The sequence below is a fragment of the Epinephelus moara genome, chromosome 19, assembly GCF_006386435.1.
Source record: "Epinephelus moara isolate mb chromosome 19, YSFRI_EMoa_1.0, whole genome shotgun sequence".
Lineage (NCBI taxonomy): Eukaryota > Metazoa > Chordata > Actinopteri > Perciformes > Serranidae > Epinephelus > Epinephelus moara.
This window is the reverse complement of record NC_065524.1, coordinates 12,040,942-12,062,789: the sequence shown is the minus strand read 5'-3', so window position 1 is coordinate 12,062,789 and position 21,848 is coordinate 12,040,942. Positions and strand designations below refer to the sequence as shown.

The following is a 21,848-nucleotide window of genomic DNA, read 5'->3' as shown; positions in this document are numbered from 1 at the left end:
CAGTTACACTTCTGTCATTTAGCAAGCCAATGTGGCGAACCTCCTCGAATCCCTCAAAGGCCTCAGAATATCCGTAAACAACCACCACTGGCCCAGCCGTGGCATCTGAAGCCGTCGTGAAACCAGATGTTAGAGGAGACATGAAGAAAAGCCCTGTCATGGCAGATGCTCCTCCAGCCATTGGAAAATCCCAGCATTAGTGCTAAAGAGTTTGCATATGCTGAGCTTGAAACATACAGCCTCTGAGTATAAGTAATGAAAACCTTGGCTGTCAGGGTAATTACTATGCTTATACCTGCAATGGTACATCATTGACTTGATGACACCCTTCATTTTGACAGGCATGGACCCCAAGCAAACTCCCTTTAGTTTACGAAAGAGCTTGTGACCACAGCACTGTAGCATGTTGTGTAACATGTAAGAAGTATTTCTGTAGAGATGCCAAAGCTTGTGGACCCAAAACACCAGGAAATACCAGTGTTTTATGAAATCCAACACAAATACTCGACATATGTTACACCCTGAAAACTGCCTCCATGTTCTCCAACTGTGAGCTCAGTGCTCTACATGAAATACAGAGTAAAGATTTTGGCCCCTTATTTTATAGAGGTTTCTAAGTCACTGCATCCCTGTTTGAATTGTGCACTGCAGACATCGTGTTGGCTACCAGCAGACACAGAGCGTCTTGTCTTGTTTCTGGCTTTAGTTTTCTAAGGAGGTCTGAGGGCAGAAGACAACTAGAGACACTAGAGACAGAAGGTAGGAATAGTCATACTGTGGACTGTTCTGCATTACCACAGAGCCAAGGTGGAAATCTGACCTGAAGAGACCTTGACTCCAACTGCCTCTGATATTCCATGTTAACTCCACAAAGATGCTGCACAGCAACACAATCAGGCAACTCATTGTGACACCCACAGACTCACAAGCAGAACAATATCCCACTTGTTTTACAGGCCAGTCACATCTTAGCTTAGCTTTGTGTTTTTCAGTTTGATCTAATCTCTCTAAAGATAAAATAACTAAAAAAAAAGTATGTTCCTGTCTTTTTAAACCTTTGCTGAAATGTTTTTGGTGCAGCCAAACTGGTGTTACTGAAAACAACCAAACTGGTGACGTTAGCTGAGAGAGGGAGGTGACACGGGTGTTGCCACTACCTGCTGCCTTGTAATTTCCAAACCAGTTGCTTTCTTGACAAAAACAAAAAAGGCCTAATTGCTGAATTCTGTCTCTTTGACTTTGATGCCGTGGTTTGGGAGGATGGTGAAAAACATGAGGAGAAAAAAGAACATACACAACACTTTAAAGGTGCAGTGTGGAGGATTTAGGGGGATATATTGACAAAAATGGAATATAATTCAATAAGTATGCTTTCTTTAATGTATAATCACCTGAATATAAGAATCATTGTGTTTTTGTTATCTTAGAATAAGCCATTTATATCTACTTAGGGGGCAGGTCCTTGTCCAGTCCAACATGTTGCACTGCCATGTTTCTACGGTAGCCCAGAAATTTTTAACAGTATTGGAAAAATAATGTGAAACTCCTTGTTTTTAACATTTAAATCACAAAGTTAATTTGTTTTGGAGACGAAGAGACCTCTGCAGATAATTCAGCTCCAGGTACAAAACCTCCTGAAGGTCTGAATCTTATGTTATTAGGGATAAAAGGTAAGTACACATTAGCAGGTGCTGGGCTAGTGGTCTATCTGCAATGAGCCAAACAGCATTGGAGAAACACTGATTTGTAACATAAAACTGCCATATTCAGTGTTTTATTGGTTTCAATCACCTGGTACATTTGTTTTGGAGAGGAGAGACCTATTCGGATATTTTGGCTCCCATTGAAAGCCTCCTGAACAACGAACACTGAAGGAATCCTAACTGGGAGTTCGAGCTACAATCCTCACTGCTAAATGCCACTAAATCCTACCCACTGTTCCTCTAAGCATGTTAGCATGTTCAGGTTTATGCTTACAAGGACACCTTGTGAGGCAAATTCACATTAAGTACAAACTATCAAGACAAAAAGGCACACAAAGGCTATTTCCTTAAAACATTTGCTTACATTACAAGGTAAATTATTCAAAAACATTATGAATGTTCCTCCAGCAGATCGGTGATCCAGGGGATCTGACTCCTCAGTTTCCTGAACTAAGGTGAAGCTGTCAGTTCACAGATGAAAAAGCTTTGGCCCAGAGGCCACCGGTGCCAAAGAAAGCACAGCTCAGACCCAGCAAAATTTTCCACCCAACCTCCACAACAGTGCTGCATAATGTGCACACTGTCTCTCACATCGAGGTGTCGGAGAAGGAGCCCCTCATAGCCGGGCTTGAGCTGTGTCAGGCGGATGAGAGGGGAAACTTTAATAAGATGTTTCCCCATGTGCAGCAGGATAAAGTTCCTCTTGTCTTCACGTACTGTAACTGTCGTACAGCACAAAACGAGCCCAAACACAGATACAGTACTTTCCATCTAGCCAACAGACCAAGCAGGAGAAAATATCTGAGGTATGAGCGCAGCTCTTCTTAGGAATATTATTGTTAAATATTTCTTTTGCTTGCTGGAAAGATATCATTCATCGTTGAAACAAACTGTACGTGCTCCAAAATTGAATGCCATGACTGATAATCGAGGGCCTCAGTAGTAGAAAGTTTCTTGGAACATTTACTTTGGGATGCTGAGCATGAAGCGGGGAATCAAGTGTACTGCAGATCTGCTGATTTAGCAGCACAGGACTGCAGCTTTCTTTCAAAAGACAACAACAGGAGAGAGCAGAGAGAACTTATTCCCAGGGGTGAAGAAAAAGAGCCTGAGCAGGGGTTGATGCAGTGCAGATACGAGCGAGCTCGCATGTAGTATGGTCTGGCAGGCGATGGATACATTAGGTTCGCTGCACTGTTGACTGTTGTTTGGCTGACAGTTACCATAGCGAGTTGAGTTTGTATCTTCAGCACGTGAGGGCTGAGCTGAAAGGGGGGCAGAGAGAGGAAGAGTTAAAGAGAGCAGTGTCACCTCAGAGGCACCAGAATACCTCTGTGACAAAACCCAGGCCCAGTTAATCGTGGTGCCACGCTATGTAGAGCAAAACAAGAGCTACTGTATGCTTAATCCCAGGCTTCATTAATCTTTAATGTGCATCATAATTTTGGGAGTTATTTGCACTTGGCAGTAGTCAACACAATACCTGGTCTCATGTGAAGAATACTATTCAAAAGTGTCAAATACATGTAACTACAGTTACAGCTATTAACTGTAATTTTAAAGTTATTTACCACATTAAATGCTGATTATCTGTGGTAGACCTTTACATTAAGCATCAGAGACCAGTGAGGTTTTATGCTCGGTAAATCATTTGTCAGGCTGCCGAAACCTCGAAAAGGGCCAGTGTGTAAAATGGGTTGAAAACCGTTGAAAACAGTGACATCACTGGTCAAATTCTAGATTGCGGGACTCACTCGCTCACCCCTCCCATCGGGTAAATGACGGTGGCCTCGTAAGGACAAAAAGCCTTGCACAGGCACGGGTTTTTCAGGAGTAGGTCTATCTAGCGACGAGGTGAATATTTATTTAGAAATCTAAACCATGTTACGATATTGTAATGAATCCCTCACGAGCAGGAGACTGGAGGAGCGTTCAGGAAAAAGGCCCGTTTATTTGAGCACTCCAAAAACTCCGGTAACACTCCAGGGGGTAGCACGTAAAAGACTCCGTCCCAAACTCTGACTCTTCTGGCGTAACACACACACACTTCATACACACAGACTCGTTTACCATACCGAGTGGGGACCCCCTCCCCTCTCTGCTACACCAATCTCCAGCCCACACACTGACTGACAGCGTAGCCTGTAAACAGAGCTCAGCTGTTTATTTAGCCTAGCAATATCTCCGGACTATAGTAGCTGCAATGGACGACTTTGAACGCGATTTTGAAGAGTTTCTTGTAGCGGACACAGACCCAGAGCCATACCTGTTTGAGCCGGAGCATACAGATGAGGAACTCCATGTGTTTGATGCTGAGCGGGCGAGAAGAGAGGCTGAATGCACAGAATGGGATTCGGTGCTACTGCTACCATCGTTGGGGAGATATATCATCAGGAGGAAAAGCGCCGCAGAGAGTGCATCACAAGGAGTGAAGTTGCGTCTTCTTTTCCTCGCAGATGACGGTTCGGGTTCATTCTCTCCTGTTGCGTGGTAAGTGTGGTCCATTCGCAAACTTTATAACTAAAAAAACTTTTCACTACTCTCTATCGACGAACTTCTAACACTCTCTGCTGTTTCCTCCTCCTTCTTCCTTCGTTTTCGTTGGTTTATTTATACACGCGAAACGCGTTCTCTGGCTGGCTGGATTGTCCGCTCGGGCTGCCGTACATACATGGCGGCGCAAGATGGCGACTTCTCTAAAGCAAGGCCCTTGCTATATATATATATAAAAGCATAATCTACTACGAAAACCAAACGAATTTTATTTTATAGCGATTATACACTTGTATAAACATATTAATGGGTAGAATATTCAGATTCAGATTTGACAATAAACCATGCCAAATATTACACATTGGCCCTATAATATTGTATAAAATGAAAGTTCACATTTAAAGCAAGACTATTTAACTTTTGAAAGAAGAAATAACACAACCTTCCTGTTACAAATGAAACTTTGAATTTATAAACAATAAAACACCCCGGCTCAATTTTTTTCAAAGTTTTGCTGCCACAGACTTACCAATATGACCAACTTGCGGTGACAAACGTTAGCTGACTTCCAGGCCCCCAGGAATGCTGCTCAGCCTTACTGCCAATTTTTTCCAGTGGTCAGTCACGGTATTACACCAAAAAAAATCCCCTGCGGCCCCAAAAGTATTTTCTTCCACCGGCCACCATTAGGCTATAGAAGAGATGTCTGTAAAACTGTTGACAGGATACCTGAAAAACAAACAAGCTCAATAATGACTCTTTCCATTGTGCATTTTTGATCCATGGACACTTTATATTTTTAAAACTTTTCTCGAACCTAGAAAAGTGATTTAAAAATCAGTGACATCATTACTATGTTAAGTCAATAAGCTTAGTGGGAACTCGCGGATGGGACCAGTGGGAGAAACACTACTGTGCATATTCAGAGGGCTGCGTAATACAGAGGTAAACCCGGAAGCTAGAACCTTTTTTTGGCATAAGCACCTGGCGAGCAACGCAATGAATAGGCTCCATCTTGGGATCTGGGATCAACGTATTATTATTCATCTATGCTAACTTTGCTAGCCATTTTGTTAGCTAATTTGTTGTCAAGCTTAAAGATTTATCAACCCTGTGTTCTAGAAATGCTAAGATTTCACCCCCAGGTGGTGCCCTATGTGGTCATAGAAAAGATCCGCCACTGCTCATCGTGTTAATAGAAAACATAAATCACGCAGCATCACAAACGTATTTGCTATTTCAAATAGAGTCTGGTATTATATATATAGCAAAGTAACATGAGTAACTTAATGACAGTTCTCTGCCTGTGTTATTGCAATATGTGGCGTTGACAACTATGCATAGTTTCTCTTTAAATCTAGTCATTGTTTTCACCTTTATTTAGCACTAATTAGGCGTTTTAAGAGTTTTTGTCAAACATATGTGTTAAACTACTTAATTAAAGAAACACGATACAAAAACCATGTGAGCTCTTCTTAAAAATGAACTGGAAGTAAAAAAGGACAAAAAAAATCTAAATGAAACTCAGGATTTTAACAATAATCTTATATCATAATTGTGATTTATTATGTTGAGTCATGTAAATACAGCCTATTATCAGGTGCAACAGCGCAGAACATTTTTCCCAGATAAACACTAGATAATGTAAATTACTGTATTAGCTTCAGCCTGCAGTCAGTGACATTCACTGTCCTCCTGTCAGCTTTATGATAAATACTGCAAGGGTGCTCTGAGACATGGGGCTTAGCACAAACTGTGTGCTCGCCATTTTAATCGGCTTAATTTACAACAACCCCCACACTGCAAACAATTCATGAATTATTTATATTTATTCACATTTATTCCAGCATGGGAAGAATGGGACTGTGACTGAGCTCAGTAGGATGGGACAGTAATGTATGCTCTCTGTATCTGAACTCTCCTTTTAAGGCTGCACGAGGGAAAATAAATGAAACCAAAGGCAGTGATCATGTGAGTCTTTCTAAGATCGTCCTTGTCTATATTTTGTCTGTTTTTAAATGGCATGCCCCCAGCAGGGCAGCAACTGCCCATCAGGGTCCCCTGCTCTGGCCAGTAACCTATATTCACCCATATGAGGTATTTATATATTTGCTCTTTGCTGCATTTCCTCCTCTGAGAATTCCTTTAATGCCATGCAGAGGGAAGGGTGTGGGAGGGGAATGGGCTTAGGGGATATCTCCCCTTATAGATGTGGGTGACATCACTTACCATCTTTTCCACTAGCAGGTCAACAACATCTCTGTCACCCTAATGAGATGGCTGGACTCAGTCACCTTCTGGGATCAGATAATGAGGCCAGGTCACTGAGTTGGCCTGGGAGTGGCGTTTATTGGTGGACAGATGCCACTCCTAAGAATAGTCTCGAGATTGTTAAATCAATTTTATTCATTTAAATGTAAAAGTGTTGCACATGTGTTGGGATTTTACTTTTTTTTTTTTTTAAATAAATTTGTAATATATGTTATAGGTAAGGTACAGTCTGTTTATAAGCCTTGTCCTTAAATGATCCATGAACTATTGGCTATGGTTTATATCATCTTCCTTGTTAGGGTTGTTCACTATATTTTCAAGAGTTAGATGAAAATATCACTACCACTAAATATGACTCCCATATATGTGTATTAATGTTGAATTCACACCATGTTGACAGAATGGAAAAAACAGGAAAACCTCCCCATTATTCCACATGATTACCCACACTGCTAGCCATGAAGTCACAACAAGAAAAAGCATAAATCAGCTCCTATTGTGATGTTACATATTTGGAGCAGCTAACCTTAACTACCTCGACTCATCAGGTACTAACATAAAGGCCTCTAGTTTCGCAGACCGGGCGAGGCGGAGGCACAGTGCACCTGCGCTTCTCCAACTGGGTGTGGCCAGGCGGATTTTGTAAGTTTGGCACACCGTGCGCGCTGGCGCAGCTACTCCTCTTTCCCACCTCCATCCCTCCTACCTGCGCAAGTCGGAAAGAGGGAGGAGAGAAGGTGTGGAGTGGGTTTTACACACATCACACCAATCAAATGAGCCCCTCTCCTCACCCTTAAATGCGCCGCACAAAGGCGTAATGAGAGTTTACTCAATTCGCCATGGCAGAAGAGAGCAGCAGCGTCAGACAGCCAGACTTCTCCCAGGACGAAACTGATGTTTTGGTCTGGGAGGTCCAAGCTCGCAGTGTCCGAATATACAGAACTGCGAGCAGACCTCCACGGGCTGATGATGCAAAGGTAGCCTGGGAGGAGGTCACCACAATTGTAAATCAATGTTGCGTTTCTCTCGTGTGCGCGCGCGCTCTCTCTTTCTCTCTCGCAGTCTCACTCTGTTTCTTTTCTTTTGACTTTTCTAAGATAGCAGATGCTGAATATATACTCCCTATCTGATGCTGTGGCTGTTTGTGGTTGGCTGAGAGGGATGTGAACTCATTAGTTTGCTGCTGAGATACATTTATGTATCTCTATATCGACTGTCCCGTCACATCTGATGTCAGATCAAAGGGGATTGGCACCGTTTGATCAGATGTGACGGGACAGTCGATATAGAGATACATTTATGTGCTGATTGCAGATAGTTGCATTGAATAGTGGTTTTTTGGGTATTTATTGCATCGTTAATGTGCCTGATATTCTGGAAACCTGCCTGTGAGGTTTTGGTGACGTGTGCGCACTGTCCGCCGGTCAGCCAAACTTCGGCTTACACCGGCTGCGCTCCCCCTGCGCTGACAGTAGACCTGGTTTCAGCTGGCGAGCTTTTAGCGCACCTTCGGCGAAGCCTTTTGGCACGAAACTGTCACTGCGCCAAGCTGGATCTGTCGACACCTCCCCCTGCTGCGCCGCCACACCCATCTCAGCGCACCTCGGTCTGCCAAACTACCAAACTGAGCGAGCCTCGGGTTGCGCTGCTCGAAACTAGCTCTGCGCGGGGTTCGCCACCCTGCGACACCCTGCGCCACCCTGCGCTGCGCCGGGAAACTAGAGCCCATAGTCATCACAGCACAGTAGGGCAGGACCATAGATTTAGACCCCAAGTTGGTGCCTATTTATTCCAATGAAGTTGCTCGCCTGGCGCATACACCAAAAAAGTTTTCTAGCATCCAGGTTTACTTCCGCATTGTGCGGCCCTCTGAATATGCACAATCGTGTTTCTCCAACTGGCCCTGCCCACGACTTCCCACTCGGCTCATAGACTTCACATTGTGATGATGTTACAGATTTTAAAATCGCTTTTCTTAACTAATATATATTAAACCTCTGTGGTTCAAAAATTCAGAATACAAAGAGTTATAATTGACTTTGTTTGCAGTTTGAGGTGTCCTGTTGTCAGTTTCACAGACGTCTGTTTTATAATAGAGATCTATGGGGAAAATGCTTTTTGGGCTGCCGGGGATTTTTTTTAGCTGCAATACTGCAAGTGGCTACTGGGAAAAATTGTCTGCAAGGCTGAGCAGCGCTTCCGAAGGCCTGGTTGGGACTTGCCAAGTGGGAGTGGCAGTGGGAGCCATTATAACGTGGAAAAAAATGGCAATTTGCAGTTTTAGGAGAATTCACCTGCTGTAAAAAAATTCTTAAAGGGATAATTCAGATTTGCAGTGCTGCGCCACACACTGTATTACACTGCAGGTCAGCTGTTTGAGTCAGGTGTTCAGCGGTTTATGGAAGAGATAACAAATACAAGAAAATTAGTGATGAGTGATTATGACAGTGACGATGCCATTCAACGTAGAGACAAAAGGAAATCTTTGTAAACCAGAGTGTAGAGAATAAGAAATTTTGCAGAGGGAGGCTGAAAGAGAGAGAAGGGAAACTTCTGTAGAAACTGGAGGCCCAGAAAGAGCAGAAGCTAGTTGTGTATACTTCGCTGGTTGTTTCATTTATTTCTTGGTATTTAGCGTTATTTTACTTGATGGTTGCATAAAGCAGTACTCTTTAGCAAGTGTCCCTCTGGCTTATTTAGAGGTGGTTTTGAATAATCCTCTTGAGAGAAATGTTCACTGCAGACGCAGAGCTGTCTCAGTTTTGTAGGTGGAGTGTTGATGTCTATGAAAGCACATGCAGGAACCATCTTTGAAATCTTTAGAAAAGCTTCATTTCAGATCAGACAACGGCACTTTCTGACGCAAACAGCTGACCTGCAGTGTAATACAGTGCATGGCACAGTTGGGTGCTTTTGCGTAGGTATATGGAAGTTATACACGTGACAATGTGGTGCCAAAGGAAAGGGCTGTGTGACAACGAGGTAAAGAGATGAAATATTCTCAATATAGTAGTACATTGCTTAGCTTTTGTGATGGTATTCCTGTCTGCTACTCCAAACAAGGAGAAGGCTAACAGCCATCGACTGTAGGTAATACACCAACTATGGATATGTTTGGTTGGTAAACTTTTCAAGTGCTGGTGAGCAGATTTTTTTTTTTAACTTTAGACAGAGCCAGGTTAGTTGTTTCCTTCTGTCTCCAGTCTTTATGCTAAGCTATGGTAGCCAGCTGCATGCTAAAGCTTCATATCTGGCGTATACACATGAGAGTGGTATCAATCTTCTCATCTAACTCTCGGAAAGAAAGAGAACATGCGTATCATCCAAAATGTTGAATTATTGCTTTAAAAGCCACATTTTTCAGCCGCTCCACAGACAATGAACAGGACACTGGCTGTGTTGATTCATGGGTTGTTACACCCTGATGAGCATTATTTAGTACTTTTAGTTCTCAGAAGGCCTTTGTAAAGCTTTCAACTCTCACAAAGCAAATCTTCCCACATTGCTAGAAAATTACCTTGGCTCTAGAAAGTTAGACTTCTGTTTATTTTCAGTGGAGTTGCCTCTGGTCTCTTGATAACATGCTAAATTCCAGACAGTCTTATATCTACAAGAGGGATGACTCAATATTGAACTGTCCAAGACCATCCAGCGTTGCCGGCTATTTGCTCATATTTTATTATCAAGTGTATTTGTTAAAGATATAGTGTGAGTTCTACCTGCATGGAATTACACAGCTATAGAAAATAGAGTGAAAGTACCGAGTGTTCAGGTCAGAGGACTACATTCCTGCCTCCAGCCTTCAGGATTCTGCCTTTTAAGGTAAGACCCCTCTCTGTTTCTCCTTATCCCCTTGCAGGCTTGATCCCTCTGGGCTCACTGGGTGCCCCAGAGTCTCCTTTTTATAAGTTGTCACCAGCCAGTCATGCGATCACATCTGCAGGAAATTTCCGAGCAGGTTCCTCTCCTACGACCGTAAAAAGAAACAGCAGCTGGCGGCCATTCATTTTACGCTTTGTTTGGAGGAGCTTTTACACTTCAGGTTTGCACAGTTGAATTACGGCCTGGCAGTAAAGCGGAACAACACACAGCACAGAGAGGGAGAGCAAAACACAAGATCTCCAAAACTTCCAATTTTAGAAAAAAAGGAGGGAGGGTTATGAATGAGTGTTGATGATAGTCTCATAGTGCTGTGACCTCTGTCCTTCTCTCAAGAGCTGCATTGTGCTTCCACCTGAAACACACCAAGCTATGTCTGCGAAATTCATCTCATTTCCATTTGACACCGTGGGGAGTAAAGCAATATAACAGCTTATACTTCAGCCTCTTTCACTGGATTGTCAATCATGTGTGAGGACTGAGGAGCCCTGGCTCTCTTCATAACCTGCATCAATATTAAGAATGTCTTGGACAGAGTCCCAGTATGCATCAGGGTCAATGTTGAATGACTACCAAGATGTTAAACAGCACAATAGGAGCCAATGTTAGGACTTGGACATCACCAAAGATGACTCAATAATTCAAAGGAGAATGTCACATTGTCTTCAGATATTTCCCTGTAAAAATATACCTTTAAATCTCTTCACCATAGGCCTGTGACTCAAGTGATCAGTGTTTCACTGAGCTGACAGAAGAAGAACAGTAAATCGAGTGAGCCCTCCACAGGCAGGTTGTGCCATAACACTGAGTTACTCACTATGTGGAATATTATTTGATCATTTTCCCAGTTACCTCAGGTTTCCTTTGCTGATGGCATGACCTCTTCCACATTGTTGCCCAACAACCTCATTAATCCCAAACATCAACTCTTACATAACTGACCTTTCCCAAGGATCACAGGTCACAGGGTTGTCGCCTTGCAGGAGGGGAAAATACCAGCAGTTAAGTCTCCCAGATGTAAAGTTCATTTTTTGCCTGTCATTGAGCTTGATGGCATCTTGTGAGGAATATCCCAAACCAAAGACAAATCACTGAGGTCAGAGTTGATGTCCTCTGAGTGCACTTGGCCTCCGGGAGATGCTCTTCTGTCCAGTTCTTGAAATATGTCAAAATATGTCAGCCTGATGGATTACTGATGGTTAATCAGATAAGGGGCCCACACAGAAGCAGGGATAAATACTGCTAATACCAGACGCTACTGCTCCCACTGCTGGTAGTAATGTGTCAGTGATCACAAAGTTGGACACATGCAGATACAAAAAAGTTGTTTTCGGTTTACAGAGGAACTGGTCGGGTTTCCATCCAAGTAAAGTGCAAATTTTAACAAATCAAATGTTTCTGGGGAAGTGTATCTCCCCGCTCCAAAAACCCTGTTAGTGAGACTGAGATCTGGATCACACACAATGCTACTTCTCAATCATATTTAGGGCGCATTCACACAAGTATAGTCCGGGGGACTCAGTTCAATTGGGCAGGGAATGCCGAGAAATTTCACACCTTCATTTGGTTCCGTTCACTTTCACACTGCACTTTTTAAAGTGGCCCAAACCGCCTGGACAACGTCACACAGCTACAACAGCTGCTCGTTCGGGGGCGGTATTGCCCGAAACGACCATGGACAAGGAAGAAAAAAAGCAAGACGAAGAAGAAAACCCAGCTCATCGATTGGCCAGGACCGAAAACGGAGCTCCATCCTCTTCAGCCGGCTAGGTCACCACAAAAACATCAAACATCACTTCCTCTCTTTGGTTTGCTGGATAGTCCATTTGCAATTCCCACTGTAAGCGAACCACACCAGGGTTCACTTGCAACTGAACCGAGACCCCGAGTTTTCAAGCAGACCAGGGTTCGCTCGTTTGGTCCACATCAGAGTTCAAATGAGCGTTCAAACCACTCCAAAGGACCCGAACTATCTGTGGAAGCAGACCAGGGTTTGTTTTAAGCGGACCAAATAGCACCAGTGTGAATGCGTCTTTAATCACTGGAGTTGGTGATGTGCATTTGGAGTTCACCTAATTCATTCCCATCTTTATCATTTCTTACTCTGTCCAGCACATAGCAAGTATTAAAAGTCAGCCTGACCTCACTCCCCAGAGCATCAAATATGTGTGGGTGTAAATATGACACCAGGAGCACCCTTTAGCGTCTGTATGGGATGCACCAGGCAGTTCCAGTGTACAACCATCTGTGTCATTATTTCATGTTTAGAGCAATGGCTTTAAGAGCATGATAGTCCACTCAAGGTGGGTGGGAGGGAAAGTGGATGGGTCCAACAAGTGCAGGACGTTGACCCAGGAGAGCAGTTTGTGCATCCTGTGTGACACTAAAAGTCAACTTTGATTTTTTTGTCGTGTCAGTAAGTCACTCATTAGTCAGTTGTTAGCCACTTGAGTTGACACATGTGACTAATATAAATATTTTTTTTTAACCATAACGAAGTAGTTTTGTTGCCTAAACCTAACCACCAATGCTTTTTAGTCACATGAGTTGGCTGCAAACTGCCAGCATGTGACTTCTGCATCAAGATCTGCCGATCCCAAGCTCCAAGATACAACACAAAAGGCGGCCCTTGATGTCATTAAAATAACACTCTTCTGCCCAAGTGTCAAAATATAAGTAGAAATGAGAGTATGTTGTGAAAGATGTGACATTTTATAGGCCCTGAAAAACCTTTTTTAGTCAGTTACTTACTATGAGCAGTGTGATTGTTCATGTTACTATTTCACCTGACAGATTTGTATATTTTTTTGTCGTTATTTATTTATTTTTTTGTTTGTTTTTTTCAGTGCTCTTCTGACTGGTTTGAAGTGGGTATGGCTCTTTTAGAGACATGAAACATGATGTCACATAGCCGACCTGGCGACCCCACTGTTGTGAGGTTATTACTTTATATTGTCAGTTTTTATAGTTTATATAAATAAAACCCGATAATGTTTTTTGTTTTCAACTTTACTTGTTGCCTCTTAAATCATTAGTGAAAGCTTGAACAATTTTAGAAATAGAACTAAAAATGTAAAAACCTTGCTGATGCTGAGTGGCTTCAAATAATACTGATGGTGGAGCACAAAAGCATTTCTAGTGTGTGGAAAATACCCTTTCCCTGCACTGCAAATGAGTAGATTCATTAAGACAGATAAATAGCAGCATTACTTTGAAATACTGTCACCCAGGCTGTTAAATTGAAATAGTAATTACTATTTAAATGTTAAAATGGATCCATTGGGAAGGACAATAAAATCACCCATGAGCCATTTTTTGTTCCTTTTCTATAACATTTACTTGGTTTTATTATTTTATTCAAGCCCAGTTTCCCCTTCCTTTTCCTTTTGGTCTCATTGGACTGCTGGATATGCACTTGTGGAGAAAAGAACTCAGGAATTTAAAGTGAATATTATCACCCTTCATCTTCAAGAATTTACCAGCAGCAGTCTGAAAAACAAAATATTAAGCCTGATTCTTAAACATCTCTCAAAGCTTCACAGTGGCCTCAATGGTATCCGAATCAGAAAATGGTGAGCAGCACCCTCTACTGTTTTAACAGTTAGTGTCTGTCTGATGCTCTGAATCTCGAGCCCATGATCATTAGAAGACAGCCACATTCAGCCAGAGCTTTAACAATCACAGCTTTAACTTTATTAAGAGGATTTTTCCATTGGTGGCACAAAGCCGATCTCCAGACCACCCATGTTCGTCTCAGCACTTGACAAGAACATTCCCTGCTTGTGAATGTCAAACACAATCGGGGCTGTGTCCTCATCTGTCCTGGGACCAAGATCCCCTTAGTGTAGAGATTAATTTTCTCTGGATACTGTGGGATCTATTTTACATGCAGGTCATAACCTGTCGCTGGACTGTCAAACTATTGTGACAGCTTGATCGAGGTGTTTCAGCGATCAAAGCACATAGATGACAAAACAGATCAACATTTTTGTGCTTTAACCCCACAAATCAGAGGACCTTAAGATGATCACAGCACCTTCAGGGTCGTCCGACTTCCATCCTTCATAGCAGGGTCAGGTCACGGGGTCAACACAAGAGCTAAACACAGGCTGAGTTGTTGGGTGGTTAAGTGGCCGATGAAACAGGAAGATAAAACTGCATCACATGGTGTAAAGACTATCACATGAGGATGATATAATAATAACTGTTAGATTACTCAGGAAAGTCATGTGTGCAATATCTCTGCAAGTGTGTCTCTTTACAGCAACCAAATGTTCAATCAAGGGTTACTCCAAAGCTCTTTTACAAAAGTTATGTTTTACTAATGAGATTATCTGCGTTTGCACTTCCTTCCAAGGGCAGGGAGAGGAAGAATGAAAATGACTCAACTATTTTGTGGTCTGGCCTGATCCCAAGTCCTTTGCATGCAACCTGCTAATTCGTCCGGCTGGCTAACGACCCGCTTGCGTGCCAGTCGATCATTAGCGCCCCGTCAGAATCGGTCACCAAACATGTCACATGCCCCCCGGTCACACTATTAAGGGCCAACAGCTGGGGGGCGTGCACGAGCTCAGATGCTTGGAAAAAAAAATCATAAATTAGCAGTGAGAAGGCTATTAAATCAGGAATAATGTTTAAATGATCGACTGTGGTCGACTGTGATTTCTGAATTACTGTAGGTTGCACAAATTGAAGCATTTAAGAAAAATAAATTCTGAAAATATAATTATCCAAGAAGCTTGTGATCGATTGAGTATAAATATGTCATTTCCATTTCCTAATGCAGGGAAGCTGTATTATCCCACTTATTTCAGTAATTATCAATCATAAATGAGGGGAGACCAGTTTGTTTGGCAAAGTGTTCACTCTCTGCTGTACTTCTCTGGCATAATTCATGTTAGAATACTGTAATTAGCAGCAAATTAAAGGTTAAGGTCTCTGCAAAGGAAACATGTTTTAATGTCTATCTAACAAATGTTTTCTAAAATTATGTGATTTGTGATTAACCCCATGTTGTGCATTTGAGCCAACCAGCCCCATCAGAGGGTTGATTGGCACAATGTTAAAATTCTACAGTTACAAAAGCAATCGATAGAAATGATAATAAGTAATAAGTAATATAATGATATTGTTTTCAAAATACAGTTACAGTTTCCACTCTCAATTTTACAACTTGGCACATGTGCCAACCAACCCTGTACACATTTGACCGTACTTTGTGATGAAATAATGTGCGCCAGCTATAATCACTCATTACAGACATTCAAAGCTTACAGCCAAATGTAGTTAATTCTTATGTCTATTAACCCTTTGAAACCTGGAGTGACATCACTTTTCTTGTGGTGCTTTCAGATGCCTTTTGCAAGTATTTAAACCTTTAAACCCTGAGAAAACTTCTTGCGATTTTGTGCAATTTCTTTCAAAAACATGGGTAAAAAGGCAATGAGCAACTTGGTAAGAAATGTCCCAGGAATTGCAAAAAAAAAAGGAATACATTTAGATTTTTTTTTTTTAATGGGAAAAAAAATGGGAAAAACTGTGTTTATAATAAACACAGTTATCACTCAACACTGCAACATTCAGTACCTACAGCAGTATTCCCTGATATAAAGGTTTAAAGATGGTTCCTCAAGAGACTTCTCAGTTTCTCCGGTGCAATTACCCCCAGAATCAACTCCAATTTAAGCTTCTTGTCATCAATCATAATGTTCCACAAGGGAAAAAAATGTAATGGTAGCAAGAAAAGTACCACAACTTCACACTGTGCCATATAGCTTAAAGGCAGATGTAGATGTATAAAGACAACAGAAGAAGAAGGAGGGTTGTGGTTTGATGATTGCTGCTGTATGTGTCTCTACTGCCTCTCTGACGCACTGACTGGGTGTCAGTCATGAGCTTTCTGGGAGTCTTTCCAAGCTAAACACAATGTATAACGCTTATTTCTCATTATCATGAAGAGAGGAAAGAAAAGAGCAGATTCCTGTTTTGGTCTATCGAGTGACTTTGAAATCTAATTATTACTATTTTTAAAAACACAAACATATTTTTCATGTTTGGTACTTGTTGTGCGTGAAACAGAAACTTAATTGTGGTCAGAAATCATGTGTGGTGCTGAGCTAAACAGTTACAGTAAAAGTATGTTTCTTCTTAATCAGTGTGTTTTCCTGTAATGTGTGGAGCCACTGGGTGGCACCCTGCCATCATTCAATCCTCTGTAAAACTGACAACAGATGATCATTACTGTGTGCTGTCATGAAATCACACAGAGCTGTGAACTTTGACTGCACATGGCACTTAACCCCCAAACAGAAAGTTAATAAGTGTCTTAGCACAGAAGGACTAGATGGACCCTTTGTGGGCTTGTGGTTTTATTAGTGTCCACAGTGTCCCCAGGGTTAGGACACTGGGGACTTCCCCTTTTGGACTAGGTACAAGACACATCATGAGCAAAATAAGCAGTCAATGCCATGGCTGAGCATTTCCTCCTTGTAACTGCAGTGTCACAATGACAGTCTCAAAAACTTTGATTCTGACTCCCAGGGTTTGTTACATAACAAATTATGGAACCAATAATAACTCATAATACCCCAGCGAAGACATTTTTTACAAGCTGAGTTTCATTGTCACCTCAAGAGCTCATAACTGGGGATAAGGTTCAATTTAAGTTAGCACATTATCAGCTGTTTGACAATGTAGTTAAGACAAAAGCTCGTGTTCTTAACATTTACAAGCAGAGGTTTGTGTGTTTGATGAGCATGAGTTGAATGTGAGCAGGGTCGTGGCTAGATGGTTATCCTAGATTTGCAAAACTCTCATGAGCATCCTCAAAATATTCTTGTCCTGCTTTTTCATGGTGTGACACCACTGGTTAAGAGCTGGTTATAGGTCTAGGCACAAACACATGTGGTTAAGACTAGAGGAACATAATGGTTTGGGTTAAAATGATCACTTTAAAGATGGAACTTGAAATCTTGCCGGCATTATCACAAATCTGGGGTTCACATCAAAAGACCCCATTGCACATTTATTTCAAAACAGGTGCATATAGGAGAGGGGTGAGCAGGATACAGCTTTCAGATAAAGTTATGCACACTGTCTAACTAAAAAAAATCATTTTGGGATGTATCGGTAACTTGACCTTCATTGCTTGATGAAGGTTTAGTTACCGAAACATTGCAGTTTATTTTTTTTTTTCAAATTTTTGGCAAGTTAGCCAATATGTGTGAGTTTGTCTGCAAGCTATGTCCTGCAAATCTGAGGGTATTCATCTAGACACAACCTGTCAGCAGGTACGCTCGGGCTGCAGGCGGAAGGCTGAGGGGCAGGACTAATTTACATATTCATAGCTCCATGCATATTAAATGAGGCAAAGATGTAGAGTTGCCTCTAAAAAAACCATCTAAATATGTTATTCTGATGAACAGAGATTAGTTTTTAGGGGTTTAATCATGCCCGCAGAGGAAGTTTAAATATGTACTTTTTTCATCCCACACTCTGGCTTGTGCCCCGTTACAGAGACCCTGTGGAGTTTTTTGGTTAATAATCTAATGTCATGTTTACATTCAGTGGTTTTCATCAAAGTTTATTATGTGTGTCCTTGAAGTCTAGCAAACGTGTTCCTCATAATACAAGATTTCAAAATTACATCCATGTTTGCTTGCCACCATTTTTCTTTACTGTCTTTGTTGGTGCATTGCTATACTTGTTGTTCATTATGGCCACCAACTGTCACGTGAGGCCCATGTGCTCACGCAAGTGCATATGTGTCCAAACAAAACTTGCTAAAACATTGGCCCATTGTACTACTGCTGGTTAAAATCTCCACAAGTTTGGCCTACCTTTAAAGCTGCAGTGTGGGACAGCAGTTCTCAACATTTTTGGCTTGTGAGCCCTCAAAGTTAAGCAATAGCCACTTGTGGCTCCTTATCTCAGGTTAGGGCCTTAGTGCGAATCATAAACAGTCATTTTTTTCCCTTCCCGAAATGTTTCTTCATATTTCTGAAGGATTTTACAGGCTGGAAAAGGCACAAGTATTCAAGAAAGACAAGAAAAAAAACACCCCCAGAAAAATATAGGAAATTGTGATGATCCTTTTTTTATTTGGTGATCACTCAGATTTGTTTTGGGGTCCCTTTGGGGTATATCAACCACCTTAGTTTGGAGCAACTGCTGCAGGAGATGGTGCACAATTGTCACCATCTTATTTATCTAAAAAGAAAAAGAAAACTGTGATTGCAACAGAAAAGAAAGTTACATCTTTATTATTTGAGACATCAGATTCCCCCTGTGAGTCCTGAAGGAAACAGATGAGAAATGTTCTCCGCCCTGAGGAAGAGACAAAACATAAACATCATCTGCCTCCATCATCCCACCGAGACAAATTATATTTGTGTTGAAGTCTAAAGCATTCTCACCAGGGTGCAGTCATTTCACAGTGTTTCATTAAACAACTACATGCACGTGACTTTATTTTCAAATGTATAGTGTATACTGAACTGAACTGTTCAAGTTCAGCACCATCTTATTATGACCTGTGTTTATATTAAGAAGGGCCTCTAGCTGGCACTAAGACGGAAAATGATGAGGGAATATTCCAGCAGCTTAAGCCTTGCATGCTAACTGATCCATTAAAGCCCTAAAATGATCCGATCCAAGGGAGCTTTTCTAAATTACATAAACCTTATTAGAAGAGTTTAACAACTCAGAAAGTGGAGCGGTCACAATACAGCCGCCATATGACTGAAATCTCATCACGAACGCAGCAAAATGATGTTGTTCTTTAAATCTGTTCTGTAATCTCACATGAAAACCTTTTTGTTTCATGTTTAAACCAATCGCACTGACTTAGCAAGCCATGTGGAAAGTTTTTGTTTGGTCTTAAGTGGTCACAGTTCAGTTTGTGGCCCGGCAATTGCGGTGACCTAATGTGTGGTTATGCATTTCTGTTTCTAACACTGCGCCACATGCATTTGTTCAATACTTACATGTGAACAGCCCATGTAGTGAATAGTGATATGAGGGCATGTATCAGAGAGGCCAAGCTGACATTTGACATATGGCATTCAAAGTGTCTTTTGACTGACAGCTCCATAACTGTGATAACGCCATTATGTGTTTTCTGTCAGACAATATTTGTCTGAAAGAACAGACAGTTTGTAAATTCGCAAGTCGAGCTGCTTGTGTCAAGATAACAAGGTGGAGAAAAGCTCTTCAAAGCAGACTGAGCTGTCAGACAAGACAGTTTCAGTGTTTGAAGTATTCCTTCTGCATATAAAGTGAGAAGGGTTTCTCAGACTTCAAGAGGAAGTCGAAAGGGAGTTCATGTATCACAGTTATTCCTGGGAAGTAGACTTATTTATCATTTTCAACTGCAAGATAGTGTTGATTAATTAACCTCATGTGCCATCTAGTGTTCATATTAAGACAGTACAACATTGACTGTGTGCAGAGGAGTGACATCAATTCAGAGGAAATGTATTACAAACAAATTTGGTGCTTGAAAATAACATAGTGAAACAAATGTTCTTTTAGATGGCTGCTGTGAAGACTGAGGGTGAGAAAACACACAACAAAGTGTAGTTAATAATGAAATCAAGAGCTCCAACATTTTTGTCCCTTGCTACATCCTTTATTTATTTATTTATTTATTAGATTATTTTTGGCATTTCCTCCCTTGCGTTAAAAGAGTAGAGGCAGAGACAAAACAGGGAGAAAGAGAGGTATAGAACATGTAACAAAGATCCCAAGGGTGGAATCAAACCCAGAATGGGTTTAAGAGGTGCTACAGACACTGCTGGAGGTGTTGTTGTGTTGCAGTATGTTGACTCTGCAGTCCTCTGTGACTTTGCCTGACGACAGCAACTTGCCATGTTACCCGAGATATTAGGATTAAAGTCAGGTGTTTGGTGTCTGAATGTCTGCTGGTGCCTTGCATACAAATAGCCATCAATCAATAATGAAACAGGGAAGGTTGCATGGGAAGGAAAAGTTTGAGAGAATGCAACATTGGATAAAATGATGGGACTTTAGTTTGATCAGACGTGTGCACAAGTCTGTCTGCATCCATTAAAGGTAGAGCACAGATTTTTTTGAATTGGGGCAGTATGAGGTAGTCATCTAGCACCCCAGAAGCTCAGCAATGCACCGCTGTTGGTGGGGGTTTTCAGCAAAACATATTTTAGCCACTTAAAAAAGGCCACTGAAAAAAAATATTATCAGTCAAAGTGGATGCTATATCGAGAATAGTTTTACCACTTTACCTTGCCCTCACACAGCCCTTTCCTTTGGTGCTACATTTTCTCAAACGTATAACATCTGTATTCCTACGTTAAAGCCCAACTGTGCCATGAACTGTATTATGCCGCAGGCTAGTTGTTTGGATCACAATGTGCCGTTGCGCACTGAAACAGAACTCCACTCTTCTATAGATTTACGATGGTACATATTTGTGTTTTTCCAGGCTGTTCGAACACAGAAATGAAAACAGCTGTAACTAGTTACACTGAATATAGACATCAACACTCCACCTGCAAGACTGAGACAATGCTGCGTTTGCAGTGAACATTTCTCTCAAGAGAATTATGTAAAACCACCTCCAAATAAGCCAGAGGGACACTTGCTGAAGAGTAAAATAAAATAACACCTAAGACCTACAAATAAATGAAATGACTTACCAAACAACCAGTAAAATGTGATTCTCTGGAATCTTCTGATTCAGAAAGATCCTGAAGTTGTGTTGTAACCAAGTCCAGGCAGCAGTAGCTCTCTGGGTCTGTCAGCATGCATTTACAGTTCACAGTAAGCTTCTGTTCTGTCTGGGCCTCCATTTCCACAGAAGTTTCCCCTCTCTCATTTCTGCTGATAGGTCTCCCTGAATGGCTGACCTGCGGTGTAACACAGTTGCAGTTTGCATGCGAATACAGGCGTTATACAGTTGAGAAAATATAGTGCCAAAGGAAAGGGCTGTTTGACAGCAAGGTAAAGCGGTGATTCTCAACAAAGTGTCCGCTTAGACTAATATAGATTTTTTAACACATTCTCACGCTGACCTTGTCACATATTGACGTTTGGTCATGGACTTTCCACATCCACTAACGATGTGCAAGGTACCCTGGGTTCGTTGGTTGTTGACGTTCTGGGACACCGAGTCAAGTTCCGCCTGTTACATGCATTGTCTACTTTCAAAATACACTTCCGTTTTCACAGGAAATTTAATGTTTACATACAGTCTCTTTCAAAATAGACACACTATATCAGTACAACACTGCGAATTAACTTTTTCCCCCCCAGATGGACTTTCACTGCCTTAACTTTTGTCCTTGTCCTGCTACATTTCCCCCTGACACCGCCGGGCGCCATTAAACTAAAACAGCAACCAGCCGCGTACCATGCCGATGTTAAAGGACGCCTTTTTTGTTGGTTTCTGGCGGCACAAGTCACTTCCCAAGCGTTGCTGTTCGACAACTTCAGAGTGAGACCAGGCTTGATTTTCTAAGGTAGGCT

General features: G+C 41.7%; 1 long non-coding RNA gene across 1 annotated transcript; it reads right to left on the bottom strand.

The window, feature by feature from the left end:
- Positions 1-1,822: 1,822 nt before the first annotated feature.
- LOC126406877 (uncharacterized) lies at positions 1,823-21,421 on the bottom strand. Its single transcript, XR_007571747.1, has 3 exons — positions 21,020-21,421; positions 4,726-4,925; positions 1,823-2,968 (listed from the first exon to the last, which is right to left on the bottom strand). It is a non-coding gene; the product is annotated as an uncharacterized LOC126406877 (long non-coding RNA).
- Between the last annotated feature and the right edge of the window lie 427 nt (positions 21,422-21,848).